General features: G+C 46.5%; 1 protein-coding gene across 7 annotated transcripts in view; it reads right to left on the bottom strand.

Moving 5' to 3' along the window:
• Positions 1 to 25056, bottom strand: part of APC (APC regulator of WNT signaling pathway) — a 1243184-nt gene that overhangs the window by 81834 nt on the left and 1136294 nt on the right. The gene's annotated exons all lie outside the window — the stretch shown is intronic.

The following is a 25056-nucleotide window of genomic DNA, read 5'->3' as shown; positions in this document are numbered from 1 at the left end:
TATTCATGACGGCCATTTAGGAGCCAGAAATGTTTTAGTGCCCGTAAGTTAATCTTTCAGGAAGCAGCGGCCTAAGATCCAGGTTTTCGGGCAGGGTTTAAGATCTGCCACTGCTCAAACACCAAACAAAACCAACACAGTGTTACAATAAAGTATGCTTTCTTCCACTGAACAAGAGAATTTAAACCAGATTGGTTTGTGGCTACTGTATGTGGTCTCAAATGGTTTTAATCTTCTGGACTATGGCGCACAACTATAAAAGCAAATGGACTTGGTGTAGAAGCAAATGTTTGGGGTCTTGAGGCTTGCAAGTAGAGCTGCGATGAAAACAGGAACTTATGCAAAGTAGCTTGTCATGCTTTGCCCGGTGGCCTCAGACTGCAAATGGGTTGGGCGGACAAAGGACGAGGGCTGTCGATTAGTGTGAACCAGCTGGGGAAAAGCGGTTGGCAGGAGGGGGAAGCGGGAGCGCCATGCAACAGGAACAAGAGTTGCACCCCATTGAAAATAACACAAAGATAGAGAGTGGAAACAGATAGAAGCAAGCTTCCAACAGAATACTCATTCACTGCCACATATTTGGTACTGTGTCTTTTATTCAAGGTAGTGTCAATCTGGAAAAGTGAATACCCTTCATTTGAATGACAGACATAACTTGATGGCCGAAGGCCAACCGTCTTATGCACCGAATTATAGAAATAGAGACTGCTATGCTTGGCCAACAAGCGGCCATTTTAAACGTAGCAAGAATCGCCATTTTGCTTGTTAATCATTGCTCATTGCTTTCTGTCTAAAACTGCTTTGCAGCTTGCAATTCTTGCGAATTCTGCTTATTCTGCTCAACTGTTAACATTGTTGTCTGAATATGAAAGGGCAAGGTCGCGGGACTGAGGATTTCATTGAAACTCCTCATGAGTAGCCCAGAAAGGAATGCCCACGCTCCCTCTCTGTAGCCTTGAGGGAGAGCTGCAGGGCATTTAATCATTTCACAGCTGCCAGCCAGTCTCGTACTGTGGTAGAATATGTTAGAATAAAGCAGCTAAAGGCTTGAATTATGCTCTTCTTACGGCCCCCCTTCGCAAAACCCTTTAGAGCGTGTCGGCTCCCAGGACACGAATAGTACCTCATAGATAGCAAAGCTTGGAATGTGACTCTTCCCCCGTGTGCAGCTTGCTTCCAAGGACAGAACAACCGTGTTCTGTTCAACAACTAGAAGATGCCTCCGCACTTTCTAATTGCACATTGTTACTAGAATAGACATTGAAAGTGTCATAATTGTCATACCCGTCGGAAATGTCCATCGTCATCCCGAGTTCAAAGAAACCTAATAAAGGGGGTGTTAAACATGACATAACTGAATGTATGATATGAATTTTGTATATATGTAACTGATGTACGTAATTCGCTCTCTTGCGTCCCTCGAGGTCTAGAAAACTCACGTTGCGGGGCGTGAGACCACAGTTGGCCAATTGGGACTATTTTTGCTTGCAATAAACCCTAGCATTGGGGATTTGAACCTTGTGTCTGGTGCATCCTTTCGTGTATGGTTATTGCCTTGTTTCCATATCGCGAGGGACCCCTAGGGGCCCCTTTCAAGATGGCGCCCGAATAGGGACCCTCCCCCACTTGCCCCATCGTATACGTTGTAACGGAGTAAAGGCGGAAGAACAAGGGATCAAGAGGTGTACGGGGCGCCCTGTAGAAGTGAGGAGAGATTCCTTCGCAGATCTGCACACATCTGATCCCTGATCGACGTACCGGGCCAGAGGGCAAAGGAGGCGAGGGTCCCGAAGCGAGGCAGAAGCCAGAGAAGCGCAGACACGACGCTGGGAGAGCTTGCGTCAGGACAGGCGACTTGTTTTATCAGGTGAGTCATTACCAAAAAATCAGGTTTTCTTTTGAATCAGGGAGAGTGTTGATTTTGCAAATTCAAACGTCCAGGTAAATGTTAGCTAACCAAAGGGGAAGGTTAAAAACATGCCTGGAGTACTGTCCACTTTAGCGGGGCTTTTCCGCTGCGGTAGACAGTCCTTGGAAAATGGCCAAAGTGCACAGCCTGGGGGAACGCCGGCTTATGACATGTATGCAAAATATGGTGTGGGTGCGATAATATTTTGTGAAATTTGGCATAGGCAAACTAGAAAGCAACAGGACCATCAGTGGCCGATTAATGGTAGCTTTGAGATTGCGAGGATAGATAACCTAGAAAGGGTGTTAAGGAAAAAAGCGCGACCCGCAGCTTTTGAGACTATCAAAGATTGGAGGAGGGAAGCAATGCTCAGACTTAGGAGTAGAGAGAAGCATGCGCGTAGGCACAAATCGAAGCTTGAGGTAGCAGAAGAATAGCAGACGAATTAATGGAACATTTGCTAACTAATACGGGTCGAGGCCCAAAACCAGAATCGAAACCAAACACACCAGTAGTGACTGCGCAGGCCCAACCAGTAGCTCTCATATCCCCTCCCAAAGCCCAAGCACTTCCCCTCACGCAAGCATTAACCCACGCCCCAACCACAGCTTGAGCCCTCCCACAAGCGCAGACCGCAGACGCACAATTTCCCAGCACCCAGGAAGGCCCTTCACAGATGCCACCTGTGTCACTTGTCCCATCCGCACCTCCCGCTCCAGAGACAGATTCAGCACCATCCGCCCCTCCCGAAGTTGAAATTGAGACCGGGGAGGCGAGAGGCGGGGCTGAAGGAACAGGATTTGGACGGGTAACTCGCAGCGCGATCAGCAAAGAAAGAAAGATTAAATTACAGCAAGAGGCAGAAATGTACATTGAAGGAAATGATGGGACGGCAGCATTGGCCTCACTGTATGGGTACCGAAGAAGCAACGGGAGACAGGTAGTGTTGGAATGCATGGGGAAATCTTTGGTGGGAGAATGGAAAAAGTTACTTGAGAAATTACCGCCACAACGATTGTTAGATTTGAACCAATTAGCATGTTGTAGAATAAAAGATGAAGAAGTAAAGGAACATGTGAATTGACTTTTTGAACTGAAAAATGAAATGGAAGATAGATATGCTGAAATGTTTGCTACACCTGAATATAGTCAGGAGTGTATTAAGAAAGGTAGGAAGGAGGCGCCGAGGTTGTATATGCAAAAATCGTGGCCGAGAGTTTCTTCAGGTGGTGCAAAGCATTTGCCGGTACCGGGACAAATAGGTGATAAACAAAGATTGCAGGCATGGGTGGGGGAACAATGCGATGGATGTCGAACAAAAGAACGTCAGTGAAGGAAGTAAGTGAGATATGTAATGGGTACCCATTGGAGATGAGAAAAGAAGCGATGCGAACGATAGTAGGAGTGTTACTGCAGCACGTCATTGGATACAATAGAGGTAGAGGAAATGCACAAGGCAGGGGAAATTTGAATAATATGCACGGGGTGTCATTGGGATTAAATCAATGTGCGTACTGTAAGGAGGAAGGACACTGGCGAGCGCAATACATGCACCTACAGAATAGAGGTGGGTTTGGCCAGAGAAGGCCTCAGAGGACATCAGGGGTCAAATGGCCCAAGCAGAAATAGCATGCAGCAGCAACAGGGATATACCAATGGAGGTAATCAAAACCAATCCTATGGTCAAAACCAAGCGCAACAGAACCAGGCATTGAACCAAAGTGTTCCGAACCAAAATCAGGGCGGGCAGGGCCAACAGAGAAATGATCAGAGTGGGGGACACCGAGGGGGAAATGGGAATATTTTTGATACACAGCCAAATACGTATTATAGCAGCAGCGGTGACTACACATCGGACGATGTGTTATTTTCGCAATAGGACAGCCCACGGCAGGGGTCGGGACCAGTGTCTATTCCCGTGAATCAGAGAGGACCCTACGTAGAAATGAGAGTCAGGAATAAGGAGCACCGTTTCCTTGTAGATACAGGGGCACAGAAGTGTTCGATAGACCACCACTTGGTTCCGGAGATCCCACTGTCGGGGCAAAAGAATGTTTCTGTAGGGTTCGCAGGTCCACCAGTAATTAACCCCATGTCAGAAGCTGTCCCAATTACAATAGGACCATTTACGGAACAGTGTCTATTTCTTCTGACAGAAAATTGTGGGGAGAACTTGCTAGGATTAAATTTGTTGAGAAAATTAGGGGCAGTTATACATTGTACGGCAGATGGGGTGTTCCTCACGATTTGGCCTCACAATGCACCGGTGACGGAATTTATGTCAAAAGCGTTACCAGAAGAGCTAAGTAGAGTACCAACCTGTCTGTGGGCAATGCATGATAACGATGTAGGATGCTTGAAAATAGAGCCAGCAAAAATAACTTTGACAGAAGGTGTTACATTACCATGAATTCCCCAGTATAAAATGTCTGTTGAAGGTGAGAAGGGATTAAAGAGTATTGTTACTGACCTGGTGAGATTGAGGGTGGTTGAAGAAATTGCAGGTAGCACGTGCAACAGCCCGATTCTTCCAGTTTACAAGAAAGGAGGCAATGAAGTACCATATCTTTTCATAATTGATCTGCGCGCATTGAACAAAGTGGTAGACCCACAATTCCCTTTGGTCCCAGATGTCACAACAATACTGACAATGATACTGGCCACTGCAGAATACTTTAGTGTAGTTGATTTGAAGAACGCGTTCTTTAGCATTCCAGTGGATAAAAGCAGTAGATATCTGTTCGCGTTCACTCTAGGAGGTCGATCATTCACATTCACACGCATTCCACAAGGATACACAGAAAGCCCGAGTATTTACAGCAGAGCGCTAAAAGAGCAGCTAGACATGTTAGAATTACCCGAAGGTTGCGTAAGATTACTTATTACTAGCTGCTGACACAAAAGAGCTCTGCAAAGAAAGTACTATATATTACTATTGACACACCTAGCGACCCATGGTCACAAGGCAAGTTTGAAGAAATTCCAGTATAATCAAAAGGAGGAGTCTTATTTGGGTTACCTACTTTCGAAAGAAGGGAGAAGGTTAACACCAGAACGCATAGAAAGTATTTCTAGTATGCCTATTCCAAAAACTCAAAAAGGAGTGAGAGCTGTAATAGGCATGGCCTCTTATTGTCGGCAGTGGATCAGTAATTTTGCGTTGATTGTGAAGCCGATGATAAAATTAACTAAAAAGGATGCAGTGATGCCTTTACAGTGGGATGAGGAATGTCAAAAAGCGTTTGAGCAATTGAAAGCTGCATTGTGTGCTGCACCAGTTTTAGGCACTCCTAACTATAAAAAGATCTTTAGACTATTTGTGAGCGAGGGTGAAGGATGTGCATTGGCGGTTTTGACACAGGAACAAGGTGGAAGAAATAGGCCGTGCGGCTATTATTCTTCCACGCTGGACCTTGTAGCGCGCGCACTACCACGATGTTTGCGATCTGTTGCAGCGGCTGCAGCGGCAGTGAAACAAACGGAAGGAATGGTATTGGGGCATACTTTAATTCTGATGGTGCCACATGCCATAGACGTTCCATTAAACAGAACAGACGCAACACCTCACCTCTGCTAGACTAACAAGATATGAGCTCATCTTGTTTGCACCCCACATCCAAATTATGAGGTGTAGCGCATTGAATCCTGCAGAATTAATGCCACTGCCCATAGCAGAAATTGGTGACAACGAATCCCCACCCCATGATTGTTTAATGGTCACTGAAGAAGAAACAAAGGGAAGAGTTGACTTGAGCGACATCCCACAGAAAGAGCCAGATGGGGATTTGTTTTGTGATGGCTCTTGTTTTAAATGACCTGATGGCACATCAACGGCCGCATATGCAATTACTACACTAGAGAGTGTTGTAGAAAGCAGAAGAATCCCCTACAATTCGGCACAAGCCGCAGAAATAATAGCACTGACCCGAGCCTGTGAACTCTGAGAATTTGAACGTGAATATTTATACTGACAGCCAGTACGCCTTTGGCGTGGTTCATAGCTTTGGCCGACTCTGGGCTGAGAGGGGTTTCTTGACATCACATGGGGCCAGGATTCAGCATGGGCCTTTGATTGTGCGATTGTTGTCTGCACTCACGTTTCCAAAGCGCCTAGCTGTAGTGAAATGCGAGGCGCATAAAAAAGTAACATGTAAAGTGGGAGAGGGAAACACATTTGCAGACAGGATTGCAAAACAAACAGCCACAGATTTGGGAAATAAAACGATGACACTACAGACCGAGGAAGTACCTTGTATGATAGAGAATGGAGTTGCCACAGTCAAAGAAATGCAGGCTGAGGCCACGACCGAAGAGATTCAGGGGTGGGCTGAGGGCTCTGCTGAGTTAGATTTGGAAGGATGTTTGGTGGACAAAGAGACCAAGAACTGGATGATGCCAAATTGTTACGTAACCGCAATGGTTACAATGGCGCATAACCCTACCCACATTTGCGCGAAGAAGATGGTACAGCATTTATCCACAGTATGGAAAAATGAGCACATAAAAAAGAATGCAGAAAGGCTAGTGCATAATTGTATTACGTGCCTGCAACACAATGTAGGGAAGGGAACCGTGACTCCAGTAGGTAGTTTTGGCCCACCCTCCATGCCTTCGAGGTGATCCATTTTGATTTCATAGAAATGGAAAGGTGCCAGAACTACAAATATGTGTTAGTGGTGATTTGTGCATTTAGCAAGTGGGTGGAGGCATATCCTTTAAAAGACTGCACTGCCATGTCAACGGCAAAAGTAATGTTGAAATAGTATTTCTCCCGGTTCCGGCTGCCCCGTGTCCTGTGGTCAGACAACGGCCCACACTTTGTGGGCGCAGTAGTACAACAGATCTGTGCAGGTCTACAGATAGAGAAACGATTCCACAGTTCCAGGCATCCCAGTTCTGCCGGGCTTGTTGAGAGACATAACGGTATCTTAAAGTCAAAGATAGCTAAAATCTGTGCTGGGAGCAAGTTGAGTTGGATGGATGCATTACCCCTAACGCTATTGGGCATGCGCACGTCTGTGCAGGCTAAAACTGGGCTCTCCCCCTATGAAATTATAATCGGGAGACCGGCAAATGTATGGTGCGCACCGCAGCCCAAAAGATTATGTGAGGTCGAGCATCCTATGTTAAGCATGTACTGGGGCCTTTTAATGCAGAAGTTGTGTTTAATTCATCAGCAGGTGCAGGAGGCGTTACCAGTGCGATACACCGGACCGGGGCACTAGCTGGAGCCTGGAAGCTGGGTCCTGATTAAGAACTTTGAGCGGAAGACAGCATTAGCACCCAGGTGGCGTGGCCCCTACCAAGTACTTTTGGCGACGCAAACGGCCATTCGAGTGGATGGACGCAAGGCATGGATCCATGCGACACATGCCAAAAGATTCCCAGGACTGCTGACAACTTCCGACGACCAGAGAAAGGAAACAAAAGAAATTGTTGCCAGTCCACTGCCACAGCATCAGCCTGAGCGAGAAGTGAAAGTCAAAACAAAGCCCAAGCGAGAAGTGAAACTCGAAACAGAGCCTGAGGAGGCTGCCAGAAAGGGGAAAGGGCGAAAAGTGCCCCAACGTTGCTCAGCAGAAACAACATCACTGCCGAGCGACACAAACTCTGCATTGCAAACACGAGCAGAAACAACGCGCGTACCCCTTTGGCGCCCGCCAGTTTCTGCAAACGCACCAAAGCCAAAGAAAGAAACTACATCATTGCCACGGCGCTCATCGCTACCCATCATTGTGCCGCAGGCTGACACTGGGCCTGATACTGAAAGTGCAACAGCACTATTCACGGATCATACAATACCAGGAGTGAAACGGTATAATTTGCGGCCTCAACAGGCAAAGTGATCCACAGATCTTTGGTGCTTTTCTTTTGCCTTTGGTTCCACTCACGGACGGAGTAGGAGCCAGGGGCGTAGAGGAGAGAAGTGTGAGAGTTGTGCAAGTCGGACAATTCAAGACTCACGGCTCCTCGGTGCGCTTATAATAAAGTACATGTGTCCTAAGCCAGAGCGGGACAAGCTGGATGCACATAGTACTCTATCAATAAAGAACTGTTTAGAAATCGTCTGAGCAGTGGGAGAAAGAACAACTAATCTTGCTCGGAGTGGATAAGGGATCTAGGCAGTGAAAGGGCTGGCAGAATTGAACTGTGACATTTTCGTTGAACTTTTCTGGCATCAAGAACGAGAGACATTTGCGACGAACTTTGCCAGCAAGAAGGACGATGAAGAACAAATCAAGACCGGTTTCAGCCTCCTCCTGCACCCCTGCTGAAAAGATGATAGTTTTAGAGACTGTAAATTTAGGAAAAAAGCATGGTAAAAGGAATAAGGTACTGATTTGGACATTGGTCCTGTGTTTCTTAAGTATGGTCATACCAACAATAACAGCTATTACACTATGGTTCCTGGAGTCCGCGCAACCATTAGAAACACTTTTACCAAAAGCAGCTACTGAAAGCCCGGTTCATGTAATCACTGGTACTTTGTCCCCAATGGAAGAAAGACATAGAGAAGGATATGGTAACAATACATTGTTGCTCATCATGAACATGACCCATGCGGTTCTAAAGAAAAAAGATTGCTGGGTTTGTGCCCATTTACCACAGCACGGTGGGAAAGGGATAGGCTGGTATGTACAACCGTTACCATTGGTTTATTCATGTGAAGTATCGTTGAGTGCAATGTTGTTTGTGAAATGGAACAAGAGCAATACGGGTCAGCTAGTTGAGACCAATATGAAAAAATTTGAGGAAGTGATCATGAGACCTGTGGGTTGTTCCATATTCCACAAAGCTCGCGTGTTTCCACCAGATCGCATGAGGAAGAATACACGAAAGACAACAAGACTAGATAGATTATATAGGCAGAATAGACCGACCCCGCCAGCAGAAGAAACATCAGTAATGACATTTCGAATGAGGGATGAATGGAATAAAGATGCTGTGCCCCCTGCCTATACAGTGGATCACAGCCCCAAAACTGCTCCCCTATGTTTACAGAAAAAAGGTTCCTATAAAGTAGGAACGTTTAGCAGCTGCCTGAACACAGTGGTTTTAAAGCACGAAATAGAACCCGTGTACGTAGGGGACCCGGTTTACTTTATATGTGGGGAAAAAGCATATCCATGGTTACCTAGGAACTGGGGAGGTACATGCTACCTAGGTCTACTGTTTCCAGGGTGTTCCTCTTGGAGACAGCAGAAGTAGCCAGACGAACAAAAGGTAGAACTCAAAGGAGCTAGCGAGGATTGAATGATAGCAATAGATATAGCCAAATCATTTATACCATTCTTGGCCCAAATAGAAAATTCCTATAATATAAGAAAACACTCTAGAATATTAAAAAATACAATAGATTCAACAACGGATATTTTATTGAATATGACGTTGGAAGAGAAAGGAATAAGACTAATGGCACTACAAAACAGGATGGCTCTCGATATAATATTAGTTGATCGTGGGGGAGTTTGCAAACTCGTAAAAACTGCATGCTGTGTGTATATATATGATTACTCCCCTACGATATTTAAAGCAATCCGGAAATTACATGTCCTAAGTTCCACACTCTCTACTGAAGAAGGGGGTTGGGGGATAAGATCCTGGTTGTGGGGACTATTGCGGTCCTGGGGATGGAAGTTAATTTCGATACTAATGGTGATACTTGGTATATTCATAACATGTTGCTGTTGCATACAATGCCTACCAATAGCTTGCACTGAGACAACTGAGGGATGTACTAAGGGATGTATGCACATGGTGTCGAGAGGAAAACAAACGCATGGCCGAAATAACAGACACTGATGAAACAAAAACAGTAAAACAATTCATGGCTATAGACATTAATGATGAAGATGATGCTCATGATAGCATGAAAGGTTCAGACATAGATACCCCAGACTTATCCTCATCGGAAGAGGATACAATAATGAATAAGATGTTTGGCATACGGTCAAAAGGAGGGGTTGTCAATTGCTCATTGCTTTCTGTCTAAAACTGCTTTGCAGCTTGCAATTCTTGCGAATTCTGCTTACTCTGCTCAACTGTTAACATTGTTGTCTGAATATGAAAGGGCAAGGTCGTGGGACTGAGGAGTTCGTTGAAACTCCTCATGAGTAGCCCAGAAAGGAATGCCCACGCTCCCTCTCTGTAGCCTTGAGGGAGAGCTGCTGGGCATTTAATCATTTCACAGCTGCCAGCCAGTCTCGTACTGTGGTAGAATATGTTAGAATAAAGCAGCAAAAGGCTTGAATTATGCTCTTCTTACGGCCCCCCTTCGTAAAACCCTTTAGAGCGTGTCGGCTCCCAGGACACGAATAGTACCTCATAGATAGCAAAGCTTGGAATGTGACTCTTCCCCCGTGTGCAGCTTGCTTCCAAGAACAGAACCACTGTATTCTGTTCAACAAGTAGAAGATGCCTCCGCACTTTCTAATTGCACATTGTTACTAGAATAGACATCGAAAGTGTCATAATTGTCATACCCGTCGGAAATGTCCATCGTCATCCCGAGTTCAAAGAAACTTAATAAAGGGGGGTGTTAAACATGACATAACTGATTGTATGATATGCATTTTGTATATATGTAACTGATGTACGTAATTCGCTCTCTTGCGTCCCTCGAGGTCTAGAAAACTCACGTCGCGAAGCGTGAGACCACAGTTGTCCAATTGGGACTATTTTTGCTTGCAATAAACCCTAGCATTGGGAATTTGAACCTCGTGTCTGGCGCATCCTTTCATGTATGGTTATTGCCTTGTTTCCATATCGCGAGGGACCCCTAGGGGCCCCTTTCAGTAGGAGCCGTCATGCTGATGATGTGAGTAATAAAAGTGCAATTTTGGTTCAAAAGAGATAAAAACAGGTATGTTTCCAAGTTGAGCATCCCCTTACAATACAGTATCAGTGATTTAAATGGAAAAAGAAAAGTGCAGGTACTCAACAATGTAGGCTTTAAATGGGCCAGGACTAAGTCCCCCGTACGGTCCAGAAATTGCTCTTATGTGTCTCCCCGCCCTCAAATTCTCCTTTTTTCCGCCCAGTCACGAAGCTCTCTCTGCATCTCACTTTATATGTGTGTTTTGCTCTTTGTGTCCATCTATTTGTATTACTTTCTATTTGTCTCTCTCACCACTTATCTATCCCCACTCCATCATATTTTCACCCTCTTTCTCTCTGTTTAAGTCCCTTTGTTCTGATCTTGGGCCTTGAGACCTGATACACTGAAACATTACAATAAGTGATTCCAACCAAAATCTCAGTATAATGGTGTACTTTTAAGTCATTTGGTTGACATTTGATTCCATCAGCCTCTTGCAGTGACCTCTCAAAGACGTCCATCAATCACAAACTGAATTTGCCCTGTTTTGGCACAAATATTCTCATGTATAACAGTTGGCAGGCTTTGAAGGAAAGGAGGGTCAGAAAGGCAACTAATACCATTAAGTAAGCAAGATCTATAGATAATCTGGGGCATGGGGGGGACAGGGGGGACAAATCCCCCCCACAATTTTAAGTGGGGGGATGTAATGTCATTTATCCCCCCCCAGAATATGTGTTTGTTGTGTCGTGCAGGGATCTATTTTTGAAGTGGGGGAAGGGGCTGCTTACTATGTAAGCTGCCTTCTCCCCCATGGCCCCCAAAACATGGGGGCAATACCTTGGGGGCAGATGGGTGATCATCTGGCCCCAGGGGAGGGGGGAAAACAAAACATAATTTTGGCTGGGGTGGGTACAGGTGGGACCACTAGCCACCAGGGATTTTTGCAAGGGGGGTGCCCCCCCCCCCAACCTAAGTGGATGGGGGGCACCTTATGCAGTCCTCCCTGGGGGCAGATTTCTGCCCCTAGGAAGGGGTACATGAGATGCCCTCCATCCATTTGGGGTGGGGTGTAGAGACCACTGCAAATATTGGCGGAACCACCCCTCCCAAGCCTGGGGCAGTAAGTTTTGATCTGCCCCTAGAGAAGGGCAAAACAAATATGGGATACATTACTCACCGTAATCGTATTTCTGATGCTTGTATCTGCTTAGATTCACATGCTGTGCATAGGCCGACATCTAGTGGAAGCTGCGGAGTATTACAGTTTGTTTTTCAAAACTCGAAAATGGGCGTCGACATAGGGCGTGCCAGTAATACTATCCCTAGTGTGACGTCCACTGTACCCATGATCCCTCACGCATGTAGGACCCTCAGATTGTATTTTTTTCTGACATGAGGTAGCATGAGGAGTAGCGCGAGTACAGATTATCCAAGCAGATAGATAGATAGATAGAAAAGACTACAAGCATCCATGTGCCTACTCTCAGAGGGGAGGCAGGGTGGGCACATGTGAATTTAAGCAGATACAAGCATCAGAAATACGATTACAGTGAGTAATGTATCCCTTCTGAGGCTTGTGGAATCTGCTTAGATCACATGCTGTGCATAGATTAGGGAGCAGTGTTAGAAGAAGGAGGTGGGATGTGAGAAGGGTCATGAGTGAACAGATGTCTTAGAACTGCTTGTCCCACTTGAGTGTCTTGGAATGAGTGTCAATGCAGTAGTGCTGAGTAAAAGTGTGAATAGAGCTCCATGTAGCTGCTTTGCAAATGTGTCAAGGGGTAGATTTGAAATGAAAGCCAGAGTGGCCCCAGTGCCTCTTGTGGAGTGGGCTCTTGGCGTAAAAGGCAGAGTCTTTTCAGAAAGGGAGTAACACAGATGGATACATTTGACTATTCATTTTGAGATGGCACCTTTAGAGACGTGATCTCCCTCTCTGCCTGTAGCTACGGAGATGAACAGTTGGTCTGTCTTTCTTAGCGGTCCGGTCTTGTCTACATGGTAGAGGACTGCTCTCCTCACATCTAGAGTGTGTAGTTTCACCTCAGCAGAGCATTTGGGTTCTTCGAAGGCGACCAGTAGCTCAATGGACTGGTTAACGTGGAATTTAGAAATGAACTTAGGTGAGAACCTAGGATGAGTACGTAGAACCAGTTTATCCTTATGAACAGTAAAGAAAGGATCCTGCACTGACAGAGCCTGAATTTCACTGACCCTTCTTATGGATGTAATGGCTACTAAGAAGGTAGTTTTATAGGTCAGGTGTTTGAGACTAGCTTTATGCATGGCTTCAAAGGGGGGGGGGCATGAGTTTAGCAAGCACCACATTAAGGTCCCATCCTGGTGGTGGGTTAGAAATTGGAGGGTGGAGTCTCTTAACTCCTTCCATGAATGCTTTAACCACTGGTACTTTCCACCACAACACCTTGTTATGGGAGGTGGTGTAGGCTGATAGCGCCGCCAGGTGTACCCTGAGTAAATTAAATACCAACCCTGCGTCTAGCAGGTGGAGCATGTAGGTGACGATATTGGAAGTATAATCAACTGGGTTGATCTGTTTATTCTGGCACCAAATAATGAATCTTTTCCATTTATCAAAGTAACAGTGTCTTGTGCTTGGTTTCCTAGATTCTCTTAGGATATCATGCATCTGTGGTAGATTGAGATGGCCAAACTATGACTTCAGGAGCCATGTTGCCAAGTTCATCGAGCTGGGTTGAGGATGCAGGGTTTGTCCTCCGTGCTGGGATAGTAGGTTGTGCCAGCACGGGAGTTTGATGGGTTCGCACACTGCCAGTCTGCGCAGGTGTGGGAACCACGGTTGTCTCACCCACATGGGAGCAACTAGGATGAGCGTCATCGATTCCCTGTGTATCTTGTTGACCAGCATCCTCATTCGAGGAGTGGGTGGAAAAGCGTAGGCAAACATCCCTGACCAGTTCATCCACAGGGCGTTCCCCTTGGAGCCTGGCTGGGGGAACATGGATGTGAATCCTGGGCATTGTCTATAGTGGGGAAACCCCACTGTGAGAAGAGGTCTCCTGCGACTTCTTCGCGTAGACACCATTCGTGTTCTTCTGGGAGGGGATCTCTGCTCAAGACGTCCGCTAGTGAATTGAGATCCCCTGGATCATGTTGAGATGACAGGTAAATGTTCCGTCTGAGTGCCCATTTCCAAATTTTATGGGCAAGCTTGGACAGATTTGGCAAATGAGTCCCTCCCTGTTTGTTTATGTAAAACATAGCTGTCATGCTGTCTGTTAAGATCTGCACTGACAGGTTCAACAGGTGGGGTTCGAACGCTCGAAGCGCTCTGAAGACTGCCAGAAGCTCTAGCAGGTTTATGTGATTTTTGGCCACTGTGTGAGACCAGAGACCCTGAGCTGTGTGGTGAAGGAGGTGTGCTCCCCACCCCGACAGGGACGCGTCTGTAGTGACTACGGCCTGTATCTCCGGGTCGTAAAAGGGTTTCCCCTATGACAGGTTCTCTCTTGTCCACCAGTGAAGACTCTGTATTAGTGATGGCGAAACGACCACTAGATCGTCCCACTGACCACTTGCCTGAGACCACTGTTTCGCTAACCACTCCTGCATGGGTCGCATGCGTAGGAGCGCGTGGGGAACCAGGTAAATACATGACGCCATCATGCCTAGCAAACACATCACTTTGCGCACCCTTATCTGGCGACTGGGCTGATATTGATGAATTTGCAGTAGTAGATTCCGAATTCTTTCCTCTGATGGAAAGGCCAACCCCTCTTGAGTGTTTATGACAGCTCCTAGGAACTGTTTGGAGGTGCTTGGTACCAGGCTTGACTTTTTCTCATTGATTGAGAAACCCAATTTGAAGGAGGTCGATCGTTCTTTGGATGTTGGAACTGCAAATTACTGGGGTCTCCCCCGTGATGAGCCAGTCGTCCAGGTAAGGGTACACTGGGATTGCCTCCCTGCGTAGATGTGCCGCCACCACCGCCAGTACCTTGGTGAATACCCTTGGAGCCAAGGCTATACCGAAGGGCAGCACCTTGAACTGGTAGTGCTGACTGTCCACCTTGAAGCGTAAGAATCTTCTGTGCGCTGGGAACATGGAAATATGAAAATAGGCATCTTTCATGTCCAATGTTGCCATGTAATCTCCCTTTTTTAGGAGGGGGATTACCTCTTGGAGCGTAGTCATGCAACATTTTTGGGGCTTGACATACTTGTTTGCAGGGCATAAGTCTAATACTGGGCGCATTGTCAAATCTTTTTTTGGCACAAGGAAGTAAGTTGAATAAATACCCTTGTTTACCTGGTTGCCCGGGACGGGTTCTATTGAGTCCTTTGCGAGAAGATTGACGATTTCCTCGAGGAGGATCTTTTGGTGATCCAGGGATGTGTATTTTTTGTCTTGGAGGGTGGTTGCGGGGGCGCTCCAGCAGTTTGATGCAGTAACCTGCGGACACCGTGGACAGCACCCATCTGTCCGAGGTGATCCCTTCCCATGCTTGGGTGAAGTTGGAAATGCGCCCCACCTACTGGGGATGCATGGGAAGGGACCTGAGCGGAGTGTCACTGTTTGCTGGGAGGCGTACCGCCTCTGCCTGGGCTGCCACTCCCTTCACCGCGGGCCCTTTTGTTACCTCTACCATAACTTTGGGTACTTTGTTGGTTGCCACCCAACGATGTACCCTGACCCTGTGAGTAATTGGAACCACTCTGGGAATTTTGTCCGCGTGAGCGACGAAAATGATTATTATTCCCTCTTTGGTTCGTGGGTTTGTTCGTCAATTGTCCCAGGGACTTTAGGGTATTGTATTCATCCTTGGCAGTTTTGAGTGCCTCCTCTACCGCTTTGCCAAACAAGACATTTGGTTCCACCGGCATGTTGATAAGAGAAGCCTGGGCCTTGGGTTTAAACTCTGACTGTATCAGCCAAGCATGTCTCTTGATGACAGTGCTCTCTGCGATGAGCCGGCCTGCATTATCTGCGGCATCAAAGGTCGCCTTTAGAATGCACCCGGACACCGATCTACCCTCCGACGCAATCTGGGCTAACTGGCCCTTTAGTGGGTCAGGTGCGGAAGCGATGAGGGCAGCTACCTGCTCCCACTGGTGGCAATTATAGCTTGCCAGCAGAGTAGTGGTATTGGCGATTCTTGCCTGGTAAGCGGAAGTGGAGGCTACTTTCCTTCCTAACCCATAAATCCTCTTGCTCTCCTTGTCTCGGGGAGCTTCAGATGATGATGGAGGTGTCCCCGCTCTTTTCCTGGTGTTAGTGACTACCAACGAGTCAGGCTTAAATTGACCCTTTATATAAAGTGGGTCTGACTGGGCTGCCCTGAACAATTTTTCAATTCTGGGGTTGACAGCCCTACTGACATCTGCGTTGGATGGACTTCAGAATTGGTATGGCTTGGGCGATGGGTTTCTTATCCCCCATGATCTCTTCTGCAAAGTCCCTCTCTTCTTGAGCCCCTTGAGTGTCTATGTGAAAGTGCTCTGCAGCTCTAAGACCTCATTCAGTAGAGGCTGATTATCCAGAGACGAGTCCGTGACCGGTGTTTCTTTGTTAACAGGTGAGTCTAGATTATAGACCTCTGCCTCGTCTTCCTCCTCCTCATCATCATCCTGGTCCTCGTCGTCTCCGTAATAAGCTACTCCCGCTTGGTCGTCCAGCATTTGTATGTCTGGGTCTTCAGCATACTGGTGGTAAGGTTGAACAGAGAAAGGGTCTGAAATCAGTCCCTGACCTGGAGTTTCATCACAAGGTCTTTTACTGGGAGGCTGAGGGTCTTTGGATCCTGAAGGAGTAGAGTTGTCAGGGGTACTCTGATAGCTCAGAAAATAATCAGGTTTTTTTTCTTAGAAATTAGCCGAAGAAGACATTCTTCTCATCACCCTGTCGATGTCATCAGAGCTCCATTCCCTGGAACTGGGGATGACCACGTCCTGCTGAGGTTCCTCTCCTATACCCATATCCTGTAGAGTGGGAGGGATAACTTTAGGCTTGGTGACAGGGTCAGGGGTCCTAGATTTAACTTTATCTGAAGACCCATGTTTGTCCTTGTGGGCCTGGGGTGCAGAAGTTGTGTGTGACGACTTCTGTTGTTTGTCCCCTTTACCATGAGTAGAGGAGTGTTTCCCTGATGGTCTGGCCTTCTCTGAATCTTTCGACGCCTGGCGCCGAGATTCGGGTGTGTGTAGGCTAGCTTCTGTATCTTTAGAGTGTGAACGTCGAGACTCGGAGGCAGACGTGGAACGACCCTAAGCGTGTTGCTTGGGGGTGGAGGTCGGATTCGTGTTTTGATGACCATACCTCTGTGACTTTGGGGAGCGAGGCACTCTTGGCAACTGTGGACGGTTGTCGTGAGGCGATCTCGGTCTGGAACGCCCAGAGGATACTGACTCTGTGGACCGCTCTCTATGTGCCTCCTTCTTCCGAGCACTCGACACGCGTGTCGAATCTGTCTGGGGTTAGTGAGTTTAGGTGTAGTAGTATGGGTAGCGCTTGTGTCGCCGGGTGTGTTCCCCATAAATGCCCCGCCGGACAATCCTCCGAGGTCAGGGACTAGCGCTTGGGTGTCTTTCGACACCCCTGTGCCCTTGCCGTCCGAAACAGCGGCGTTGCTGCCATCACTGAAGGATCCCACCGATTCCATGGCCTCGAGCTGCCTGGCGTGATGGGCCCAACGTTTAGTGGAGCAGTCCTTCAATGTTTTAGCCTTAAAGAGCTTACACGCTCTGCAGTTAGCCTCGGGGTGGTCCCTTGGCAGACAGATTACAGGTGGTATGTTTGTCAACCCAAGGGAACTTGCGGTTGCACTTGGGGCAAAATTTAAATGGACTACTCGCCATATGTCACCTAATGGCAGCGGGCGAGTGTATGTAGGAAATAAAGCGAGTGCGATTATGTCCACCCCCCACTCTCCCTACTTGCAGGGCCGAGGCCAGAGGCCTTCCGAGGCCCGGGCCGAGGCCAGAGGCCTTCCGAGGCCCGGGCCGAGGCCAGAGGCCTTCCGAGGACCAAAGTCCGCCGTGCAGTCTCGACGGTTGTTCGTTCATCGGACCGGCGTCGATCTTCGATCTCTCAACGTGGGATTGTAAGAATGGGGATTTTTAGATAAATTATGAATGGCTGAAAGCCAGGGAACTCCGCAACAATGCTTCCGACAAGTATGGTGGAAAAAACAATCTTAGGGTCCTACACGCGTGAGGGATCATGGGTACAGTGGACGTCACACTAGGGATAGAATTACTGGCGCGCCCTATGTTGACGCCCATTTTCGAGTTTCGAAAAACAAACTGTAATACTCCGAAGCTTCCACTAGATGACAGCCTATGCACAGCATGTGATCTAAACAGATTCCACAGGCCTCAGAAACATATATTATAACTTGTTTTGGGTGGGGGTTGGGGGCCCACTAGACCACCAGGATGTTTTATGTTTGAAAGGGGGGTGCCCCCCCCCACCCTAAGTGGATGAGGCGGCATTTTATGTAGCCCTCCCTAGCATATTTATGCCCCTAGGAAGGGGTACATGAGAGCCCCCATCCATTTGGGGTGAGGGGAGAGGCCACTGCAAATATTGGCAGAGCCACCCCACACCCCAAGCCTGGGGCAGTACGTTTTGCCACCCTCCTGGGGGCAGATCACACACATGTGCCATCTGCCCCCAGAGAAGGGCAAAACTAAAATATATATGTTATAACTTGTTTTGGGTGGGGGGCCCACTAGAACACCAGGATTTTTTGTGTTTGAAAGGGAGGGTGGACCTCTCCCCCCACCCTAAGTGGATGGGGGCACCTTATGTAGCCTTCCCTGGGGGCAGATTTCTGCCCCTAGGAAGGGGTACATGAGATGCCCCCATCCATTTGGGGTGGGGGGGAGGCCACTGCAAATATTGTATTGGCACAGCCACCCCCCAAGCCTGGGGCAGTAGTTTTGCCTCCCCCTCCCGGGGGGCAGATGGCCACACACATGTGCCCGTCTGCCCCTAGGAAAGGGGCAAAACAAAAATAAAACACATTATGACTTGTTTTGGGTGGGTGTGGGGGTCCCTAAACCATCATGGATGTTTTTAGTGGAAGGGGAGGGGGGGGGGTGTCCACGGGTGTCTTCTTTTCGAAAATGCATGGGGTTCTCTGTTTTCCTTGGTGGCTTCGACACCCTAGGCCCAAATCTGTAGGTTGTCCACCAGAGCAAAATCTGCTTTGCCGAAAGGCTTGGGGTTATCGGTGGGTTAGACTTTTCCCTTTACGCACAAGTAGGTGCATCCACACATGTGAGGTACCGTTTTTGTTGGGACACCTGTAGGAACGCGGGAAGGTAGGCCATTTTCACTTTGTCTGGGATTGTGGGTAATAAATTCTGGGGCGATTTGCGCACGTTAGACCTCTGTGGATTCCCAGTGGGGTCTTCTTTTCGGAAATGCATGGGGAACCCTGTTTTCCTTCGTGGCTTCGACACCCTACGCCCAAATCTGTAGGTTGTCTCCCCAAACCCTTTGGGGGTTACCAGTGGTTTAGCCTTTTCCCTTTGTGCCCAGGTAGGTGTACCCACACATATGAGGTACCGTTTTCGTCAGGAAACCTGTGGGAACGCGGGAAGGTAGGCCATGTGATGTTGGCTGCGTGTTTCGGTGGGTGACCACAGTAAAATCTGTGGAAATTGTGTTTTTTTCCTGTCATTTTCCCAATTTCCCCCCAAACTATGGAATCTTTCCCTACATAGTTGTTGCCTGATCTGCGCAAATCACCCCTTCCTAAACTTGGAATATTGTGTACTTTTCAGAAATGTATGTCTTTCTGGCTTCCCATTCAGCTTTCCTACCCTTTTCTTCCATTCCGTCCAAGCATGTCCTATTGGTCAAAAAAAGCCAGAATCGTCTACCTCTCACAAAACAGCTGATTAGTATATCAAAATTTGTTATTTTGGTTTCCACTCAATCTGTTCTTGAAGGCCTGGAAAATGGCGAATCCAGCACAGCAAACCATTTGTTCCTAGCTCTTACAAGGAAAACACCACAGGCTTCTTTGTACAACATTGTATTGGCATTTTCTGAAAAAATAACAAAAGTTCTCCTTTTTGGTTATTTTCTCTCACCCCCTACAGCAAACTAGAATTCCTGGGTGGCATTACAACCGCCTACAAGTGGGGAAAAAAGGGGCCAACTTTGGCCAAGATATCTCATGTAACAAAGAAGTTACAAGGGATTGAATGTCGACATACCGAAATCACCAAAAAAGGCCTTGGCACTGGGGCGGGGGGGGGAATACCCATGGCAGTTAAGGGGTTAAGACGGTAAAGCCCCAGAGGAGATACCATTTGTAAGGTAGCTCAGTTAAGTAATTCTCCAAATGCAGATTGTGCACAGGAATATGTAACACTTGTGTTCAGCACCTGGCTTAATCTTCCGGTGGGATAATAGAGTGAATGCATTCAGCTTCCGATGCAACACAGCATTTTCCGGGTCAATTGGTTCAGAAAAAGTGATGGCAAACACTATTACTGTCACTTTTTCTAATTGGCCAGATTTTCGTGCATTTTGTGGGTGGAGTTCGGGAGCCGAGTGGACACACCAGGACCCTCTGTATTTCCCGCTCCAACAGACAAATGCGGCCTTACTGCCAGCATGGATTCTCATGCTGGAAATAAGGAAAGGGATTTCTCTGGGATCTGCTTGGAAATTAAACCTGGTAAAAGTGGGCGGAGTCCAGAGGAAGGCATTGTCAATTCTGCCAGCAATCGCTAATTGCGCGAGGTATTTAAACTCTTCCAAAGTGGAAAAGCAATGTGATTTCACCTGCCTTTTACGCTAAAGTCTTCCATTTTGTGGCAGAAAAGTAAAAACATGCGCCAATGGAAGTGGTCCACTCCATGCAGATTACTTTGCGCCTTGATGCTTGGGGGTTTTGCGTGATGCTACACATGTAATAAATAAATAAATACATTTAACATGACCCCAGATAAATGCCAATTCATGATCAGAATGAGTGAGCATGGCATGTCGCTGGTAAAAGGGTGTCCTGTGCTTCTTGAGTGCGTTGGCAAATGCCCTTAATTGCCATCTTGCGTTAAGCAGGTGCTTTATCAGTATGGATTGTGCAATAACAAGTCGACAGAGGTATTTCAAATGGCCAATTTTGCTCTTTGGGTGACATTGTCAAAGTGGGAGAATGTTGCCCAGCATGTGCCACTTTCTCTGCGGAGGGAATTGTGCCCACCCCGAGGAAGAAGTGTGAAAAACCCACAAGGGCACTGTGCCCTGCTCTTTCTGTGTGTGCCTTCCCCACAGGGCGACAGATGCCGACTCAGACATGGGTAAGTCTCAGGTGGCAAGCCTGTACTCTAGTTGATGTGGCAAAGGATTGCAGACTTCTGAGGCGGATAACATTAGTAGCATTGAGTTACATGCCACCTGACAGGTATGTGTGATAAAGTTGCAAAGCAGAGCTGTTAGTGGGCTGAAGCAGGCGGCAATGTCTGCCCACCCTCAAAGGGTGGGTACAACCAAAAGTAATAGGCCCCTGCCCCCCATCATGGCTGTAGGGGCCAGGCTCCAAACCAGGGCAAGAATGCCCTCCAACCATCCACGGCCACGAGTAGGGTACCACTTGTGCTCCAAGAACCCTGTTGAGCAACCTCTGTGCTTTCCAGGTGATATTAATGTTATTTAAAGCCAGACGTCTAAAAGGTAATCGCTTAAGTGCAGCTGGAAATTACCTCCTGGTGTGATCAAAATGTCTTAACCAAGTGTGACATCATCCCCTTTATAAGCAATATGTGTGTTCTCGCGTTTCTTCATCCACTGAATTACTGTTAAAAATAAAGGCAAGAGTTGTGTCTCTTGTGTAGGCATTAGGAAGGCAGTTGCCAGCCTCGGGCATAATATGCCATGTTCTTCCAATATTGGCTAGCTGTTGCCCTCTTATGGCCAGGTAGAACCATCATGGCAGTGACTGGCAAATGCCTTTCCCCTGCAGACCGAAAAGCAGAAATAAGAGGCCAATTCAAGGCACTGAACAAATAGAAGTTAAAACAGACTGCAGCTGCCATTGCTGTGTTAGGGAGAACATGTTGAGTGTTCAAGTAAGGAGGTTAAGGAGATATGTATTAAGCAAGCAAGCAGTGAGACAAGGGAGAGGTAAAGAAAGGCCAGAGGGGCTCTTTGAATAATGTAACAGGGCAAAGGACCCATGCCCTGCCGTCCAAGTAACATATGAGAGAATCAAATAGATCGGGCTTTGCAGCAAATGTTAAACGAGAAAGGAACAGAGTCCAGCTCGGCATTCAGAATAACAAAAGCAAAGAAAGGCTAGGCTCTGAAGCCAGCATGAGATGGAATAAGAGGGACCAGACTCATCATGAGAGGCTGGCCCGGCCCTCGCAGGGGTGCTAGAGGGGCAGCCCACCTCTGGCCACCCCCTGGGTCCACATACACCCCACCTACTAGGCATCCTCCGGGTCCGACACATCTGGCCGCGTTCCTGGGGAGTGCTTATAAGGGGGTGGGCTTGCGATCGCTCATTCTCCTTGTTTGCTGTACCCTCTCCCCGCCCAGAGGACAGTCAAAGCAGCAACATCACACACCTGGTCCCTCTACTCCCATAACAGGGCTTACTCAGAGGTACAAACAAGGTTTCCTCTTTCTTTGAAACCCCCATCTTTCCATTCCAAGAGACACACACGTCTCCTTGACCCACACAAAAAAGTAGCAACTTGCAGTTGGTAGAAAAGGCTTCAACTCCTTTATTTGGCAGTAGTACACTTACAGGTGATCTGCCTCTTAACGAGCTGGCGTCCTAGCTGTGGCCCACTGGAAGTAATTGTTATTTCCTCTCTCTTACCATGAGCTCATAGTCAGATGTAAAATCCAGAAATGCAACATACAAAGACATATTCTTTGCTGCTGCATCCTTTAATTGTCTTCTGTTTTCTTTTCTTCTTTTCTCTTTTTTTATACAGCGATATTTGTAATTTAATATGTACTGCTAATTTAATTCTAATTTTGTGAAAAGTCGAGTTCTTTGACTAAAACATAATAAATAAAGCAAAGTCCCCAAGATGTCCCCTGTCCCCCCTAGATTTTATGCGTCTTCTATTTCCCTGATCTAAGGTGCTTAAAGAGAAAAGTAACTGATAAACTCTCACAATTCCTATTGAAACTTGGAGGGACACAGGATGGCTCTATAAATAAAATCTTAAGGGGACTTTTTTCCCCTTAGGACTTTCAATTTTGGAAAAAAAGGCAGTGAGAGTAAATGATTTGCCCAGGATCACACACTTTGCTTAAGCGGTGAAACCAGTATTAGAGATCAGTCTGCAATATAAGCTCCTGGCTACACATCTTCCATCTGTAGTTGATATAAGTACGTGTTAAGGGTTTGAAAAGATTCAATATTTTAATAGCAATGCATTTAAAAGTACACCAATTGAATAAAACACTAACTTGACATTAAATAAAACGTTTAAAAAAACACATCGAGCAAAAATAGGATTATAGCCTTATTTTACCAATCATGGCTAGAAGAGAAGATTACACTAAAACCGTACAAAGGTGTGTACGTTTTTAAAACTGTTTTCACACGGAAAGAAAAATATTTTTAAATTTACAGTTAAAGAAAATGCAACACAATGTAATGTCACCTGTTGAAGTCTATGCATGTAATGTTATGCTTCCCTCCCATGTATTAGTCACCCCCCCACCCCCCATCCGCACCTCTTAATGGACAATAGTCCTCCTTCAGGCACCCCTGTGCCTGGGCTATCAACCTCAAACTGCCTTTATTGTAATCCTTGTTGACACAGAGCGAACTTCAGAAAGAGCAGCTGTGCTTTCCCGCACTTTGAGAAAGAGTGAATGTCAGCTGGGACAGGCAAGTAAGGGATGGTACTCTATCTCCTCGAGTTTGGACAAGTCCTGGCCATCATTACAGCCAGAAATAAGAAGTGCTGGTACTGAGGGCCGGATGGAGACGGCCCATTTAAAGCACTGCCAGGAATTCATATAAAGTAAAAATCTCTGCATTTCTACACTAACCTTAACAAAAGAAACCTGTAAAGCATTTGTCTGCCAGGTATTGGGACCTCGGCTGGCATATCCTGAAGGCGGCAGTCTTTTCACATCTGCTGCATCAACATTGCTCATCAAGTTAGGAAAACGAGCAAAGAATTTTGATCAGGAACCGTCGGAAAATGACGCGACTCCTGCATCAAAAAAAGTAGTCTCGTCCCGAAAAGAATAAGAGGACTTTAACATTGTTTAGTGAAACACAACTACAAAGTCTTGAAGTACACACACACATTTCTGGTAAAAACTGGAGCAAGAGATTAGAAAACAAACCTATACATTTCTAGAGACACTATTTGAATAACAAAATTGCCAAGAAATCTCAACAGGTGAATGAACAGGACCGCAACACAAAAGTGCGTTACAAATAACGAAGGCAAAGCAATACATATGTAAATTACTTCTAATGAATCCAGTACTGCATAACACAACAATATAATGTTAGAGGTTAAGACCATTTTAGGTTTCTTAACGGAAGGGGAGTTATGCAAGTTAATTGCTTGACAAAACATTGAGCAAACTCGGACTTGGCTAGATCAACTTGGTGATTTACATTATTTTTGTCCGTACTACATGGCACGGAATTTCACTGGGTTAATTCACTGCAATGTAGTGGATCATACAGCATAAGAAAACAACAGCACAAAGAGTTCACCATGCTGTGCTGTGGTTGATAAGGCAAGAGGAGCAAGAGGCAGGCTGGAAACGGTTTCAAATGTAGTGGTTCCTCTACGACAATCCACCTTAACATTTAGATGAGAGCAACCGTGTCTAGTGTATGCATATCTGACACAGTGTGCTTTAGTAAGATCGGAAAACAAATGCCATTACTTGAAGCATGTCATTTCTGATAATTAAGCCTCTTCACCAAGATTACTCATCTTTGAAAAATCTTCCCCAACAATATTCAGCCAAAGGCGAATAGTTGTTTTATTACCAAATCATCCTCAAAACCTTCTACCACACTTTTAAAAGAAAAATAAACCACAAAAGCACCTTTTTTAAATGTGGCCCCATCTGCAATTTCTTTCTATTTAATAGAAAATCATCCTCATTTAAAGCATACAAGCCAGAAAATAACACATTAACAAAAAACAGCGACCAAATATATGGACGGATGTTGCATATGCAAAACCAGCGCTGGTTAAGGGGGAAGGCTACACTAATGAAAAGTGCTAGGATGCAATGAACACAACGGACAGCGCTATTTGCAATTGCCATTGCGAATCTCAAACACTGCAATGTCTTGTGAGTTGCAAGTTGGCCTAGGTGCAA

Source organism: Ambystoma mexicanum, chromosome 6p (genome assembly GCF_040938575.1).
Source record: "Ambystoma mexicanum isolate Mex_15411 chromosome 6p, UKY_AmexF1_1, whole genome shotgun sequence".
In the NCBI taxonomy this organism is placed as follows: Eukaryota; Metazoa; Chordata; class Amphibia; order Caudata; family Ambystomatidae; genus Ambystoma; species Ambystoma mexicanum.
Note: the sequence above shows the minus strand (reverse complement) of the source record. Positions and strands in the feature narration are given on the sequence as shown.